We start from the raw sequence: 18,134 nt of genomic DNA, 5'->3' as shown, positions 1-18,134 counted from the left end.
CTTATCTATGCACCTATAAGGTCCAGAGTTCAGCATTGGGGTCCTTTCATGGCCACACTTGGCTTTTCGTGGGGGTTCTGGAGATCTGCAGTCAGGTTATTATGCTTGAGTAGCAAGGACTTTATCCACTGAGCCATCCCCCAGCCCTGAAGTAGCACTTCTGAGCATAAGTTAGAAACCGCCGAAATGTAGGCTAAAGCTGGCGGTAGAGGAGATCAAGTGGGGAACTTGAAACCATTCAGCCCAGGAGCAGGTGTCTCCAACTGGCTCGGGGAGATGTGGTCCATCATGATGCCCAAGCAGAGGCCAGTCTGGGATGGGTGGAAAACTCCCCCTCATTCCATCTTCTCTTGACTGCTTCTAGATCCCCTTTATCACTTACATCGCTGTCCCAATTCACCAGGTTTTGAGAATCTATTCATGGCCATCCATTACTATTTCCAAATATTGCCAAGATCAGCATAATGGGTGCATTACCCCAAGTGACTGGCAGCTTTGTGACCTTTCTTTCCAGCCACAAATGAAGGGGACTTACAAGACATGTGCGCGCCTGAGTAAAGCACACATTCTTTGTGAAAAAAACAGGATAAATTACAGAGAATGGCCACGTAATGATTACAGAAAGGTAGATGAGGCAGAACCCATTAGCGAGCTGCATTTTGTTCAAAACTGAGAGAGTGGCAGGCAGAATAACACGCCTTTGTGCTGGAACCCACTCAGCCATGGCGATGAGTAATAATGCAGCCGGGGATCTGTGCATTTCCCCCCTTTTGTGCCTATTTTCATAAGTTAATAACTCAAGCATGGAAATTGGCTCAGGCTGAACCCTGGTGGTAGAAGCTGGGCAAGCGGTGTGGGAAACAGTTTGTTGTTGTTGTTGTTACTTAGTTTAGCTTGGCTGTTTTTAAGTGAGGAGTGGCGATGTCCCCGTGGGTTTTCTCTAGTGATACATTCTTGTCAAACCTGAGACCAGTGTGGAGTTTGAGACCAGGTTCACTTTTAAGGACAGCGGGGAGGAGTTTCTCTACTCACAGGTGTCCTTTTCCATTTGGTGCAGGTGGGATGGTTGCAGGGGCAGGAAGTGACGTCATTCTGGACTCACCTGCCTTCACCCAGGAGACTCCCACCCCACCAGCAAACCTAAGGACTGGGCGAACAGCAGCTGCTCTGAACAAAGAGGGGAGGCCCTTATCGTGGGTCCTGGATGATTTCTACAGCGAAAGGAGCAAGAAGCACCACAAAGCTAGTCGTCCTCCTCACGCCCACCGGTGGGCAGGGACCAGGTTTCATATGGGCCTTGTCTTCGGATGGGACAGCAGATCGTCAAGATGGAAAAAAACAAACACCCTGGTACCCACATCCCCCAAATAAATGGTCACTTTTACGTGTTACAACACACCAATTTTGAAAACTAAAAACCCAGCTAAAACATGACTCACAAATATTGAACCCTATCTTTAATTTCATAGCCAAGCAAAGTGAGGGGCAGCAGAGAAAGGGACCCCCAGATCAGCAGCATCCAACACCTTTCTCATTCCCAGAAGGAGACCTTCCAGGCCAGTATGCACCACTTACATCCCACAGTACAGCTGAGTCCCAACACCCAGGCATGAGAGGAAGGTCTGTCTCCCTTTTTCTGGGCCCTGTCCGGAGAAGACAGAGCAGAGGAAGGGTGTGGATAACACCTGCAGGTCTGAAGGAAAAGCCAGCCAGGCAAGTAGGCAGGGAGATAGGCCGCAGAAATAAATAATACATTATTACAGGGTGCAGAAATAAATAATACATTATTACAGGGTACATTTAAATTTATTTGTATTTTATGTGCTTTGGTGTTTTGCCTGCATGTATATCTGTGTAAGGGTATAGGATCCCTTGGAACAGGAGTTACAGACAGTTGTGAGCTGCCATGTGAGTGCTGGGACTCGAACCCAGGTCCTCTGGAAGAGTAGCCAGTGCTCTTACTTGCTAAGCCATCTCTCCAGCCCCCACAGGGTGCATTATTAAAATACACCCCCAGCCAAGGTTCATTGAAAAGGATAACAAAATACTCTCCTACCAATTTGCCACCTTTCAAGGACAATTTAATAATGTTTACTTTGTTATTAGAAAATTGTTCCATTTGTGAATCTTTAGTAATATTCCTCCCCGGGGACACTTCTATCTTTGGAGTCTTTCTTTTCCTTCTCCTCCCCCTCCTCCTCCTCCTACTCTTCCTCTTCCTCCTCCCTCCTCCTCCTCCTCCTCCTCCTCCTCCTCCTCCTCTTCCTCCTCCTCCTCCTCCTCCTTCTTCTTCTCTCTCTCTCTCTCTCTCTCTCTCTCTCTCTCTCTCTCTCTCTCTCTCTCCTTCCCCCTCTCTCTAATTTTAAGTAAACTTTGAAGAGAGTGAGAACTGACCTTCTGTAGGTAGCTGAACTAGGTGTCTTGAATCAGTTTAGCTCCTTCTGGAGTAGATCCATGTGCTCGCTGAGGCCACCATGAGCCTGCATCCTGGTGTGTTAGCTAGAATCCCAGCCAGTCAAAGCTAAAAACACTAATTGATGTAGTAGAGCTCTGGACTTACACAGGGCTTCTAGGCCAACAGCTCTATTTATGAACTGATGCTCCAAATTAAAATAATAATAATAATAATAATAATAATAATAATAATAATAATAAAAGAAAGCTCACATAGGCCTGGGTGTTCAGGGTATCCCATGGGAACCTGGGCAGTTAAGGAGCAGAGTACTTTTTAGAGACTCTCTTCCCCTGCTGTCCCACCTGGAGGATGTATACATAGCCCTGTTGCCTCCAAAAACACAAAACCTCAGGGTTCCTGGCACAGAGCATTGGCTTCTCACTGACACAGCATCCTACTTAGCCTCACCCGACCCGACCCTGCCTGTCGTCAGAGGTGTGGTCCTGTGAGGATTCTTGGAGTAGATGGCTGATGGTCTGGGCCTGGTGTTTTCTAGCTCTCTTTCAATTAGGCATTGTGCACCCTTCCCAGCGGCTGAGAGGAGGAAAGGAAGCCCAGAGCACTGAGCAGCGGATGGTCCAGTAGATGTTTCTAACCCGGAGTCTCTCCTGCTCTCCAGAGAGCAGCGCTTGCTCTTGCTGGAGGCGGCAGTTGACAACTGACGTCCCAGAGGCTCAGGGGAGAGGGACCTGGGAAAGGGGAACAGGGGGGTTTTGTTAGTTCTGAACCCCCTTGGTTTGGAGAAAAGTTCCTCTGCTCTGGGTCCTGGCTGGCACTTAGTCTAGATGTTGGCTTTGGTTTGTCCCCAGCCTGTGGGTACATTGTGGCATCTCATTGTGGTTGTCAATACACGTCAGTCTTCATCTTTTGTCACGTTTGCCCTAAATATTTCTCCTTTTTTCTATTTTTAAAAATTATATTCAGTGTGTGCGCGCGCCGCGCGCGTGTGTGTGCGTGTGCGTGCGTGCGTGCGTGCGTGCGTGCGTGTGGTTGGTTGGTTGGGTCTCCACTGTGGGTTGGGCCCCAGAAATGGAACTCAGATTGCCAGGCTTGGCAGTAAGTGCCTTTACTCACAGCCATTTCACTGGCCCATATTTCATATTTTTTGATACTATTGTAAATGAGTTGGTTGCCTAGATTTTCGGATCTGTAAACTAATGTCTTTTATTAAATTTGGGGACATTTGAGACATTATTTCATTGTGTATTTTTATTCTGCCCCTCCCCGCTTCTTTCAGAACCCTCTCCGTGCCCTAAGAGGCAGGCTTTGGTTCTATCCCCACAGGTCCTCGGGGCTCCATTCACTTATGATGGATGTTTTAAATTTTTTGTCACATGGAGCCGAGTGTGGTGGCACACAGAGCTCACATAGGGGAGGTTGGGAAGTGGGGACCAGCTCATTAGAGCCAGGCAGGTGGAAGCCCAGGTTCTATACCAGCTTCTGCTGGCATCTGAAGAGGCGGTCTCCTTATTCCTGGTGGGTAGAAGTCTAGGCTCCTGATGCTGTCCACCTGACACCAGGGAAACCTGTTACCCTTGGACACGGATGAAAGGTCTCATCCCTCTATTCAGTCTTCTTCAGTACCACCCTGGAGAGGGGTGGGTGAGCAGAGAAGTTCCCCTGGTGACAGTGAAAAGCTGGGTCCCCCGCTTAGCCTTTACCGTGGGCTGGGCTTGTGGGGTGTGTTTCTGGAGTGGAGCCTGGAGTGGAACACTATTGCCTAAGACTCTGTCTTCTAGGCCACCCCTTCCTAGGGTCTTAGAGAGAGTAGGTTTGGACTGGCGGTCTGCTGGTATTCACATTCTTCAGCTCTGTGTCTACGCCCTATGAGACAAATGAACAGAGAGAACTCTCTGCCACTGTGGTTCCTCTGGTCCGGAGGTTGCTAGTCTGTCTGTCTTCTCTCTTCCTTCCAGAGCCTTTTGTATTTTCCCTACATAATAATATCCAGATTTCCTAGCGATGCTCAGCAGGAGGGAGGGACATGAATATCTGCTCCAGCTTCCTGAAACTGGAAGTTTTCATCTTTCTTATGGGTACATGCAAATATTGCTTTTCTTTAAAAAAAAAAAAAATCCTAGATTAGCTTTGGCTGCTCTAGAATGCCATGTGATGAGTAGAAACAGGAATTGTGCACTCGTCCCTGGACCCCTCTCTCAGCATGCTGTGTTTGGAGTCCATTCAGGTTTTATAATTCATCCCTTTCTGTTACTGAGTGTCTGTTAGTATGTTGTGTATAGACACACAACAACTTGACCATATTCCTACTGATGAACACCTGAGTAGTTTCTGAGCGGGGGTTATTATGAATAGAGCAAAGAAGAGTTATTTTAATGAAGTGATCTCCATAAGCTTTCCTCCAAACATACAGTTAAGTAATAACAATGTTTCAAAATAAACTATTTACTTCTGACATGCTGTCCTAGTTTTGTTCTGTGGCTGTGATAAAACACTCTGACCCAAAGCAGGGTTTATTTGTCTTACTCTTACAGATCACAGTCTATCATTGACGGAAGTCAGGGCAGGAACTCAAGCAGGAATTTGAAGCAGAAATCCTGAGGAATGCTGTTTTCTGGCTCGTTCAGCTTCATGCTCAGCTAGCTTCCTTACACAGCCCAGGAGCACAGGCCCAGGGAATGATGGCACCCATAGTGGGCTGGGATCTTTAACACCAATTAGCAAGTCAACCCCCACAGGCATGCTCTCAGGCCATGGTCTAGGCAATCCCTCAATTAAGACTCCTTTCTCAGGTGACTCTAGGCTGTGTCAAGTTGACAATTAAAACTCGGTTGGTTGGAGTTGGCTCAGAGCTTAAAAGCACTTGTTGCTCTTGCAGAGGACTCGGGTTCAATTTCCAGCACCCACATGGTTGCTCACAACTGTCTGTAACTCCGGTTCCAGGAGATCTGATGCCCTCTTCTGACTTCTGCAGGCACCAGGCAGGCACATGGTGTACATTCATACAGGCAAAACACTCGTGCACACAAAAATAACTAAATCTAAAAAGAAAATTTTTAGAGCTCACTAGAACACACATTGAGGCCGGGCGGTGGTGGTGCACGCCTTTAATCCCAGCACTCGGGAGGCAGAGGCAGGCGGATCTTTGTGAGTTCCAGGCCAGCCTGGTCTACGGAGCAAGACCAGGAAAGGCTCCAAAGCTACACAGAGAAACCCTGTCTCAAAAAACCAAAAACCAAAACCAAAACCAAAACAAAACAAAAAAACACAATGAGTTTGTAAATTTCTTCCTTTATCCATTCATTTTTTTCTTTTCACTCAGCCTCTATTTAGTGAGCCTATTCTCTAAATTAGAAATCATTTTGGGGATGATTCTTAGCAGGGAGGGGAGATATAGATCTCTCCTACAGCAGCTGACAAGTGGTGAAAGACAATATTATAAACAAAGAGCAGTCAAGTGACATCAGCAACATGTGTTACAAAGGTTAGTAAAGCTGGATGAACAGAGAGAGTGTGTCGGGTAGCCTTGTGGTAGACAAGATGTCCTTTCAGTACTGGTGCGAGGAATAGACAGCAGACCTATTGGGAGAAGGACTGGGAGGCCTCCTGGAGAGTGCTGGGTTTGAGGAAGACACTGGATTTTTTTCCCCTTTAAGCCTGTGTCTTTAAATGTCTTCATTCCTGGGAAAACAGTGTACCTGAGAGGTGGTTCACACACCCTCCATGAAAGGTGAGGCAGACCCAAGGCCCAGGGAAAGAGCCTCTGACCAAGGCTTCGTGGTGAGTCTCATTGCCTGCTTACAGGGATGTGCCCTCTCCATCAGTACCACCACACCCTGCATTTCTCCAGCCCCCCTTTCCGCCACACCTCTTCTTCAGGGGCACCCCCACCAGAAACAGCAGTAGAGTTAGAAACACACAGCCACATGTGGTCCCTAGAGCTTCAGGTCTGTGTGCTGTAGGCCAGATCTCCTCTTGGAGCGGGGGACTCGTGGAAGTTCTCTTCCGGGAACTGGTAACTGGGAGCTTGGTGATGGCTAATCAGCCCAAGTGTTCTCTGAGCTACACCTCGTTTGTTACCACATCCTCAGTAGAGCTGCAGGTCATGTGCAAACCCGGACCCAGCCATGCTTTAGGTTTTATCCCATTTATCTTTTGGAGTACTGGGGACCCAGGAGCTGCCTCCCCATCCTCCTTTTACTTTTTTTTTCTGAGAGAGAAGAGTACTAAGTTCCTAGGCTAACCTTGAACTCACTCTGTAGCCCAGGCAAGCCCTGAGCTTACTAAGAGTCCCCTGCTGCCACCTCCTGAGTAGCTGGGATTCCAGGCCTGGACCACCAGGCCTGGCTTATCTCATTTAGTTCTCTCAGCAACCCCACCACTGTGGTGGGTGGTTTAGTACTCTCTGCTTCTAGATGGGACACTGGAGATTTAGAAAGGATGAGCAGCGGGTGGCCTGAAGTTGGTGAGAGGTGAACACAGAATGGTAAGTTAGATTGGGGCACTGTTGCACGAATCTTAAAAGTTCTTATTAATAAAAACAAACCTGGAGCCAGGTATTGGGGTGAATGCTGGAAGATCAGAGAAGCAGAACAAGCCACAGCTACCTCACCTTGCCAATTCCTCAGCTGATCCTATTTCCTCAGACTGGATGCCTCTCAGTCCTCATCCAGAATGGATCTCAGCTGAACTGCTGCTCAAAAGCCTTAAAGCTTAACCCCCCTAGTTCCTGGTCCTCATGCCTTATACACCTTTCTGATTTCTGCCATTGCTTCCTGGGATTAAAGGCTCACTTCCTGGGATTAAAGGCGTGAATCACCATGCCTGGCTGTTTCCAGTATGGCTTTAAACTCACAGAGATCCGGATGGATCTCTGCCTCCCAAGTGATAGGATTAAAGGCGTGTGCGCCACCATTTTCTGGCCTCTATATCTAGTGGCTGTTCTGTCCTCTGACCCCAGATAAGTTTATTAGAGTGCACAATATTTTGGGGAACATAATACCACCACAGAGTGGCTCCAATTCCCTTGCTTTTCCCCTTCCTTTTGGCTACAAGGTTTATTGTTTGAATAGAGGGGAAGAATGTTCTCTGGGGATCAGTTTGAAGAGGTCTGAAGAAAGTTCTAGAATCAATCTTTTCCTTGGTTTCTAAGAAAGACATGGGGGAGGAGACAGTCCAGTGTCAGTTCTGGGATTGGGATTCTAGGAAGGATTCAGGCTGTGGACCTCCACATGGAAGGCATAGGGGGTCAGGGCGGGAGAAAGGTGGTGGGCATGATAGCTGTGTGGATTCTGGAGCTGGAAACACCTGGGCTCAAATCCAGACTCGACTGACCGACCGACCCTGAGAGTTTGGGCGTATTGTTGAAGTCCTCTACACTCCCATTTCCACATTTACAAAATGGTGCCTAACAGCTCCTTGGAGATTTGCTGGGTAAGTACACCAAGACAAACACATGAAGTGTTTGGACGCTATCAGGCCCACAGCAAATGCCTAATAAGTCCTGGCTGCTGTTTTCGCTCACCATTGTTCTGGAAAGCAAGATGCAGTGGCACCTGGAAGGACAGACACCAGAAGAACAATGCCTTCGGGGGCAGAGGTGGCCAGCAGCTGCCCAGGCTGCCGCCTTACTCGGGCCAGGCCCTGAAGGAGGATATTGGTGTAGGGGACCCCACTTCCTGTATCAGTGAGACTGTGTGACCTGTGGGGTGCCTCCCAACCTGCAGGGGTCAATTCGCTTCTCTGCTTCTGTAGCTGCCCTCCGGCAGGCAGCCGCGGTGGAGGGAGAGGCAGCTGGGGTTGGCGCTCAGCCACTCCAGCTGTCGTCTTTGGTAACGTGTTTATCTGCTCCGGAGGGATATAGATGGCTGAGCAAGGAGGTGTGCGGGAGGCTGGGCTCCACACACAGTGACCTGCCGGCTTGTGAGAGCTTGCTGCGGACCGACCGCAGGCAAGGGTCCCATCACCATAGGCTGTGATGCCCTCCACATGCTCTGCACCAATGCGGGGCAGTTTGCAAACTTATTATAAACAGATTACATTTCGTATCCTAATGTGGCTGCTGGCTACCTGCCCATGAGCTTTAGCCTGCAGGAAAGAAACAATTCCGTGAGCTGAGTGTTCTGCACTCTGACTTCTGCTTACGCTTGCTTCTTAAGGCTTCTCCCAGGTCCCTTTAACACCCCTCCCCCGCCTCTCCTTCCTTTCAGAAGCGCTCTCTCCTCTGGGCTTAACCAGAAATGCTGGAAGCTGCTCTCTGCCCAGCCAAAGCCAATGAGCTGCCCCCCTCCCCACCCCCACTCCCATGCTGAGTCGGGAATTCAGTATGCCCACAGAATCCCAGAACAATGGGAAGCTGTCTCCACATCCACCGAGGGATCTGCCACACACCGCACCTGTGACACCTCTGCTTCAGACAGATGGCCACTCTGGGCACCCAGATGTTTGGTCTTACACAGCTGGCAGCTGTTGTCTCCTGGTCTTCCTTTGTCTAAAAGTTGGAGTACTGGTCCAGTCACAGAGTAGGACTCTAGGCAGACCAGGAGAGACATGAGCAGCCATGGGATGCTCTCATTTGCCTGGGGTTCAAGTGTGTGTGCACACTTGTTAACACATGGGCACTCAGACATGTTTATACATGCATTTGTAAGTGTGAACACACACACACACACACACACACACACACACACACACCACATGAATAGCCACACACAAAGTCTCCAGTGGACACAACGTGCTTGCAGACTCATTAGAACCATCTCAGGTCAGGCCTCTCGGAATTTGTTAGTAGCTCATCTTTATTCATTCTTTCTTCCCTCCCCTTTTTTCCCCTTTTCTCACTATGTACCCCCCCCCCCCCGACTCTTCTGGAACTCATTATGTAGAACTACTCAAACTCACAGAGATCCCTCTGCCTCTGCCTCTTCAACGCTGGGATTAAAAGCATGCACTACCGTGTCAATGGAGCAATTCATCTTTTAAAAGTCTTGAGTGGCTGTTTAGGATTAATGTTTGTGTATTGGGTCCCCATTTGGCGGAACTGTTTGGGAAGGATTAGGATGCGTGGCCTTGTTGGAGGACGTGCGCTGTGGAGGGTGATGAGCTTTGCAGCTTCAAAAGACTCACACGGTTTCCAGAGTGCTCTCTGCTTCCTGTTTGCGGATCAAGATGTGAGCTCTCGGCTCTCCTTGTTGCTGTGTCTGTTCCGCCATCACGGGCTCTAGAACTGTAATCCCAGTAAAGAGTTTTCTTCTATAAACTGCCTTGGTCATGGTGTTTTATCACATCAACAGAACAGTAACCAAGACACTGCATCTGTGTGTCTGTCGCTGGCTGATGTGGGTCTAGAGGGCAGATGCTGGAGTGTCCGGGTTCTTGGGTCTCTCCTCTTTACAGTGAACTGTACAGAGACACACAGATAGTCACAGGGATGGAGAAAGTTTATTAAAGTGGAGACACAGGAGACCTGGAGGTGTGCCGTGTCTCCCCTGTGGCCCAGGGACTGAGGTGAGGTCTCTGCTGACCTTTTATGAGTCATTAACCTAGTGCCCTCCTCTTCCGTGTAAGGGAGCGAGCGGGCTTTTCAGAGTGTGCTGTCCTGGCTGAACAAAGCTCAGGTAGGCTAAAGGCCGAAGTCTTTCCCCACAGCCTTTTGTGTGTTCATCTCTGGAATTTCCTCTACTGCTTTCCTGCCTCCTGGCTACTCAGGCCTCAGCAGCAGAACAGCCCAGCTCTCAGTCAGTCTCCTGACCACCTGCCTCTCAGCAGGATCCCGAGGGAAGGTGGACAAGGAAGAAACAAACAGTGACCAACAGGCTAGCACTAAAAGGCCAGGAAAGCCAGTGCTTGAGCCCAGGGGCAAGGGAATTTACTGTTGACACCCGCGGGCAGCTGGCCAGGCCCCGACAGCCAGGCTGCCACCTTCTTCACAGGATGACAGCTGGAAGCTTGATCAGCCAACCCCTCTGTGAAACCCCGAATGTCTCTGGTCTTCACTCTAGGCTTCTGCTGGAGGAACCAAAAAGGGTGTGCCAAACCCATCCTGCTTGGGGCTTGGCACACAGCAGTCACCCACAAGTGCTCTGGAGTCCCAAGGCAGATTCAGAGGCCAGCAGCTGAGTGTGTCGGTGCTGGAACAGAGCACAAAGCCACAATGGCCGACAAAAGCTGTTTTTTGGGGCCACAGTGAGTTCATCCTGTCTCGGGAGCCCAGCCTCTGAGGGTGCTGTTTTTAATTGGAGTGGGGCAAGAAAGACAAATGGTGGGGGTTTTATTTTTAACCTGAACTGAGAAGTAGAATGAGGTGACCCCAAGCTGTGAAAAGAGCCCTGGTCATAAACGCATTTATCATCAATTAACACCTCCGAGTCCTGAGGCTGGCCGAGCAGCTGGCACATTTGGGTTAGTTCAAGTTTCACCACCATGCTCTCCTCTGCTTCTTCCTAAGAGGATGTAGAGTGAGCTGAAGGACTGCAAGTGTGTACTTAGTCAATACAGGGCCAAGGTGTGCCGCCAGGACAGCAGAGAAGATACTCACCCGGCAGTGTGACCCGCCAGAAGTCTAAGTGGATAGAATGTGCTTGAGTGTTTAATTACTTCCCTTTGGAATCTGCCTGCCACTGAGTAAAAAGGACATGGGCTCTAAGTTTTACATTTTAAAATGTATTTTAGAAAATATTTATTATGTGTACAGTGCTCTGTCCGCGTGTTTGCCTGCATCCCAGAAGAGGCACCAGATCTCATCACAGATGGTTGTGAGCCACCATGTGGTTGCTAGGAATGGAACTCAGGACCTCTGGAAGAGCAGCCAGTGCTCTTAACCTCTGAGCCATCTCTCCAGCCCCTTAAAAATGTATTTTAATAGATAACCTGTACACGCTGTACGAATAAAAGATCCAAAGCAATGTGCAGAGAACGGCCCCTCCTGCCTCTGTCTGTCATTTTGAAAAGTGTGTGTGTGTGTGTGTGTGTGTGTGTGTGTGTGTGTGTGTATGTGTAAGACATGGGGAAAGGGCTCCTATGCCACAGCACGCATGTGGAGGTCAGAGGAAAACTTTGTGAAGTCATTTCTCTCCTTCCACCTATAAATGGGTCTGGGCCCTTGAACTCAGATCCCCAGGTTTTGGTGGCAAGCACCTTTATCCACTGAGCCACTTTGCTGTCCCCTGCCTCTGGCCCTAGCAAACCATCTTTCCTCCACTGCTGTGGTACTTCCCAGGAGTCCACGGAGCTATTTTTGGCACACACAAGGTGGGACACTTTAGTTCACCACGTGAAGAAGGGTGGTGTGCTGTGGCACTCTTATTTAATCAGTTGCAGAGTGTCAGACATTCGAGGCTGTGTTTAGTCTTCAGTGAACACAAGCGATGCTTCTCAAAGAGCTGTATGGGTGCCCATGGCTCCTACCTGCTTGAACATCCCTTTCTGTGAGTTCTCAGAGGCTGGACTCTCAGGTAGGTCAGGTAGGGGAGAAGCCTTTGTAGTTTTGATAGATGACGGTCAAACCGTGCTCTGGCACAAGTGCCCTGTTTAACAAGCCAGCAGCAGGCACAGGGATGCAGTTTCCAGACATGTTTCAGATACAGCGTGTGAGGAAAATGTGACAGTCCCGGAGGTGAATGGTGATACCTTGGTTTAGATCTTGGTTGTCTTTTGCTTCCATTTGTTAGGTGGTGTTAAGCCTCTCTTCAAATGCATACGATATTGTCTTTCAGTCTCTACACCTCAGGTGCCAGGATGGCCACGTGATCTAAGATGCCAGCCTCTGTCTGCACATCCCGTCAGCTCTTGCTCTTTGCCTGTATTCGCATGGGATGCTTAGGTGGTTTGTTTTTAATTGATGTATTACAACCTTTAAGCTAGGGATTTTGCCAGTTGTCTGAGCTATTGATTTTAAGTAACTTTTGCAGGTGGGTTTGCGTGTGTTTATGGGAGGTTTGGCTGTGAGGACTGTACTGATTAACCTTCAGCGTCAACATGACTGGATTTGGGGTGTCTCTGAAGGTGATTCCAGCGAGGGCTAACTGAGGACGGAAGACCCAGCCTGTTTGTAGGCGGCACCATTCCACGCCAGACTGAATAAAAAGAGGGAAAGGAGGAAGGGAGATTCATTGGCACTTCCTGCTGTCTGCCTCCTGGTTTGTTCACACCCGGGGAGTCCCAGCGGTCTGTGACCTCTGCCATTTCTCCCCTCTGTGATGGACCCCACCCTCTCAAATCCTGAGCTAAATGAAACCCTCATCCATTGCTCTCCTGAGGCAAGGTCTCTCTCTGAACCCAATCTCTCCACCACAGGCAGCCTAGCCAGCCAGCTTGTCCCTGGAGCTGAGATTAGTCGGGTTACCTCACCTACCGACACACATGTGGGCGCTTGGGGTCTGAGCTCTGCTCCTCAGGCTGGACTGGAGCCATCTCCCCATCCCAAAGCTTCATTTTTCAAATGCAACTAATTTCATCAGTTTTTCCCCTTTCCAGTTTTACATTTTTGTGTGTGTCCATGTAAAAACTTTCCTCCCTACAAAATGAGAAACTGTATTTTCTTCTAGTTCCTTCATTTCTCGCCTTATGTATTTGGTCCGTGTCAGCTTTGTCTATGGAATGTGTGGTTTGTACTCTTCTTTCTAGCCCCCATTGTCCCATTACCATAATTCACCAAAGAGTCCGCCTCTGCTCATTGACTCCGAATAACACCTGGTCTCGGCCTGTGGATGTGCTCAGTTCTTCTCTGGGGAACAAGGGTGCTTTTTGAGGAATTACATGCAATGCCTAAGCTTAGAACCCCAGATTGGAAATGGCTTTCTTTCTTTCTTTCTTTCTTTCTTTCTTTCTTTCTTTCTTTCTTTCTTTCTTTCTTTCTTTCTTTCTTTCTTTTTTTTTTTTTTTTTTTTTGGTTTTTTGAGACAGAGTTTCTCTGTGTAACAGTCCTGGCTGTCCTGGAACTCATTTTGTAGACCAGGCTGGCCTAGAACTCACTGAGGTCTGCCTGCCTCTGCCTCCCAAGTGCTGGGATTAAAGGTGTGCACCACTACCACCCAGCTGGGAAATGGCATTTTTTGTTTTTTGGGGTGTTATTTTTGTTTTGTTTTGTTTTTAATTTAAATGTACTTTATTTTTAGACAACTTACATGACATGTTTTTTTTTCTAAAAAGAAAGAAAGAAAAAAAGAAAGGAAGGAAGAAAAAAACAATGTCTCCACTCTAAATAAATAAATCATGGTCAAAATAAAAGCTCAAGGTGACATCAGTTTCCTTTGTCCTAAGTCCTAGTGTTGTATGGTTGGTAAGCAGCAGCCAGTTATAGTTACAGGGGACAGATCCAATTCGTTAACATTTTTCTATTTCTAAGCCATCCTTAAAGAAAATCATGTATGGAGTCACACCATCTTCACAGTAGTCCAGGAGAGCAACCATGCCATCTGGATTTATGTTTTCACCAATAAAAAACTGGTAGTCCTTGAAAATAGCAAGGATGTGCTTAATTTGCTCTGCAGCCCCAGTCATAAAAGGCTTTACTCTTTCTGGTTTCTGTTCAAGTTTGCCTTTGAGTGATGTCATGTCATCTTTGAAGTACTTTTTGTAGGCCTCTTTTGTGAAGCTGGTTTCTTGTAAGTGGTGGTTCATGACAATATCCACAGCGGTAACTACAGTGTTTTTAGTACCTTTGCCCTCTGGGCCTTCAGCGGAACCATTTCCACCAATGAGCAAGTCATCAACGTTACCCTCTGTCCTACTGACCATCTTGCCCTCCACCTCCAGGCACAGCCCGTCCATGATCTCCCGGATCTTGTAGATGTTGGAGAACAGCTTGTCATGGCTGATGAGGTCTCAGTAGATGATCATGGTGGTGACTGGGGACAGAGCAAGCGCAGTTCAGCTGGAGTGCCCCCCCAGGGGGGGTATGGGATATGGGGGGGACGACAGGGGATGGTGTTCTTATAGATGGTTTTACCTGCAGGAATTGCTTCTCCAATTCAGAAAAATCCACGTTCTTTGTGTAATGAGCTTTCCATTCCATCATATTTTTTTAAAAGTAAAGGATTTATTTTTTGAGAGGGAGGTAGGGACAGAGGAAGGGCGGTGTTCATGCACGTGCATGCAGGTACCTGTGGAGGCCAGAAGAGGGCATCAGATCTCCTGGAGCTGGAGTCGGAAACTGTTGTGAGCCACCCACAACTGGGAACCAAACCCAGGTCCTCTGGAAGAGCAGTATGCAATCTTAACTCCCGAGCCTTCTCTCCAGCCCCACGATTCTATCACATTTTCAACTTTGCTTCCTCTCCTCTGTTCCCTGTGGCTAGTCCCTGCAGCTTTGGACAGAAGTGTTCCTACAGTAGGCCTACATGAAAACCTTCCAACCAAAGGACTAACTCAGGAGGGTGACAGAAAGAAAGAGGGATGGAAGAGGGAGCCTAAATCCCACCCAGGGGCAGAAGTCTTCTCAGTGGGCCTCTGGGGAAGGCAGGATGTTGCCCGTTGTTGTCCACTGGAAGCCTTGAAGCTCCCCTCAGGGCCCGAGTCATCTGGACACTCTAGTTTTCTTCCTAGTGGTCTTGCCAGGGAGAGGAGATGTGCTGTTTTAATCAGGACTCTCTGGAACCTGACACCCATCCATGTGTGGACAGGTGCCACAGCCCCTGCAGAGGCACATCTGGTCCAGGGTGACATAATCATTTCCTCTTCAGGCAGCATGGGGCTTCCAACAGCGTAAGAGGCCCACTGTGACTCTCGACACACACTGTGACTCTGCCTCGCTGTTATTTGATATCAGTTCTAGTTCCTTTTAAAGATATATTTTACTTATGTGTGTGTTCATGGGCCTGTGTGTTATGTACATGTCCACACATGTGAATGTGGGTACCTGTGGAGGGCATCAGATGCCCTGGAGCTGGAGTTACAGACAGGTGGGAGCCCCTGTGAGTGCCAGGAAAGGAATGCCAGTCCTCTGGAAGAGCAGCAAGTCCTCGTAACAGCTGAGCCATCTCTCTGGCCCTGGGGCCATTTTCTCAATGTTTTTGTCTTTACTTCTCCCGCAAAGAAGAATTTAACCTGTAAGCCCACCACTTTAGACAGCTACCAGAAAGAAGGCACTTTTAAAATCAACTTTTTTTCTCTCTCTGTAAGTGTAAAGTGGGTCCAGGAAGGTAGTTAGTTGATAAATACTTGCCTATCCTGCATGACACCCTGGATCCAGTCCCTTGGACTATGTAAGCCGAGCACGGTGGTCCACATCTAGAATCCTAGCACTGGGGAAATGAAAGCAGGAGAATCAGAAACTCAAGGTTATCACTGGCTTCATCGAAAGTTCTGGGCCAGCCTCAGTTATGTGAGACCCTGTCTCAAACCCCAAAAAATAAAATAAAAATTTAAAAGTGTATTTCATTTTACAAATGTATTGTAATCAACTGCTTGTAACTACATACATTTTTTTTTTTTTTTGAAGCATCACCCTGAGTTAAAATCATCTCAGCCAGCCCTCTTGACAGTTCTGGGATTTTATGATTTTATTCAATGAGCAGGCGAGGAAACCAATGTGGATATACAGGGAGCTTGATGTCACAGCTAGTACAGAACAGGCCTAGCGTGTGTAACAAATGTTCCTTGTACTTATGTCTTCTCACTCACAGCTACAGTTTAGCCCCCAAAGGTTCATGGGCTAGAAGTCTAGTGTAAAGGTGCTGAGGTGGTGGGATCTTTAAGGGGTGGAGTCCAGTGGGCGGCAGTTAGGATGCGAAGTGTGTTAGGATACAGAGTGCTCCATCCTTGTTCTCAGGGGACCGTCTCAGGTCTTACGGGACTGGATCAACTCTCGTGAGGACAGGATGCTGGATGAGAACCCGAGCCTTTTGAACCCCTTTGCTGTACCCACCACCTTCGCCGCAGTGTGCCATTTGACCCGATGATCTCACCAGAGTCAGTGCTGATGCCCTACTCTTGACCAGTCAAAACTGTGAACTAAATAAAACCCCTTTCTTTAGAAAGCACTCCACCTCCCATGTTCTGTTACGGTAACACACAAAGAGACCATAAAAGCCACTCTGAGAGAGACGTGTTATCTTACTATTTTTATTTAATGTTTTTGGTTGCCTATGAGTTTGAACATATTTCCATGTTTTACAAATCATTTGTCTTGGTTTTCCTACTGTCTTTCTCCCATTTTTCAATGTCTTCTCCTGTGTGTGTGTGTATGTGTGTCTGTCTGTCTGTGTGTACATGTATGTCTGTATCTGTGTGGGTGCATGTGTGTGTGTATATGTGTGTGTCTGTCACATACAGTCTTCAGTTTTCTTAACTTTGAATTGTGTTATGGTTATCCAGGCCTGAGAAGTTGTAAATAAACTGCATTGCTCCGCCTGCCTCTGTGTCTCAGGCTCTGACATTGCAGTCATGAGCCATCATGCCCAGCTTGTTCCCACTTGAGAGGTTTGCATCCCTCCTGTGTAAAGGTAAATGTTCACTCCTATCTTTGAGGTGGAAAGTGGATTTGCTTTCTGCGTTTCATCCTTTATTCTGTTCTAGAAGTTATTGGCACTTTTCCCCCAAAAAAGTCTAATCAGAAGAACATTGAACAGCAGGCCTTCATCCTTTATCTGTTCTGACACTTGCTACCTGGAAGAGTCTTATCTCATCATCCAATTGCCAGGTGCATCATGTCTGATATCTGGACCAGAGACTGAGGATCACACCCAAGAAAGACACAAATTCCAACTAAAGCCACATTAACTTTTAGAACTTACCCCCCATTACGGAATGCATCTAAAGCATGCATCCATGACATCTAAACCATAGGATGTTTTTGTTCTCAGGGCCAGACAATTGCTCTAAATTTTCACTGAACACTTCTGTATAACTGTGTCTGCCAGGCATCTAGAGCTTGGTGTATGGCTTCTCATCTTGCAGTATAATTCCCGTTTACATTCCCAGGTGTCAGAGAATTCCGCCTGACCCCTAATTCCCAGCCCTTAGAGCATGTTGATGTCTTAGCTTCTACAATGTCCTTGTTGAACATCTGAGTTCTTTTTGACGAAGGCAGCTGCCCAACTGGCCATGCCTGAACCAGTACATTCTTCTTGGTTGCATTTTTAAATTCTCAGGTTTTTTTTTCTTAACAACTATTACAACTGAATGTTTATTGGTGTTGGTTGGGGCTTCCTGTTTCATCCTGTTAAAAACCGGTTTGAGTCAGTCACAGTCTGGTGGTTCATTGATTGTCCTGGACATCTAGGCACCCTTACATTTGACACCCCTGTTTTCCACATCGTTAATTACATCTTTGAACATCAAAGGTCACAGTGAGAAAACTGAAGCTCAGGCTGGTGGGGTGACTTGACCAAAGTCACAAGACTACTGTGGGGAGCTGTGCATAGGCACAGAGATTTGCATGCTTGCTCATCTTTCTCAAAAACGGATTCTTGTCTGGTCACTTACTGTAGTCGTACATGACAGTCTCATGTCACCTCCATGCCAGGTGTCGCTCTTTCAACAGCCTGCAACCCACAGCCTTTTTCTCCCCTAGTCTGACATACTTTCTCAGCCCTGTTTCTCCCATTGGGTCCAAGAGTGGTGCCTTTGTCCCTGAATGGAAGTGGAAATGTGTCCACAGAGTCCCCTCCCTGCCCCAGCTATCAGGAGCTGATGCGTAGTTTGGTAAAGACTGATAATGGTGGAGGGTTCTGTCATGGGCTGACCTTGGTTCTCCAGCTAGGAATCCAGAGTCCCCTTGACC

General features: G+C 47.9%; 1 pseudogene; it reads right to left on the bottom strand.

Annotated features, from left to right (window-relative positions):
- Nucleotides 1-13,735: 13,735 nt before the first annotated feature.
- Nucleotides 13,736-14,251, bottom strand: LOC131908528 (translationally-controlled tumor protein-like; annotated as a pseudogene).
- Between the last annotated feature and the right edge of the window lie 3,883 nt (nt 14,252-18,134).

This window comes from Peromyscus eremicus, chromosome 4, assembly GCF_949786415.1.
Source record: "Peromyscus eremicus chromosome 4, PerEre_H2_v1, whole genome shotgun sequence".
NCBI lineage: Eukaryota > Metazoa > Chordata > Mammalia > Rodentia > Cricetidae > Peromyscus > Peromyscus eremicus.
The sequence above is the reverse complement of the archived record's forward strand: the minus strand, read 5'-3'. Positions and strand labels throughout refer to the sequence as shown.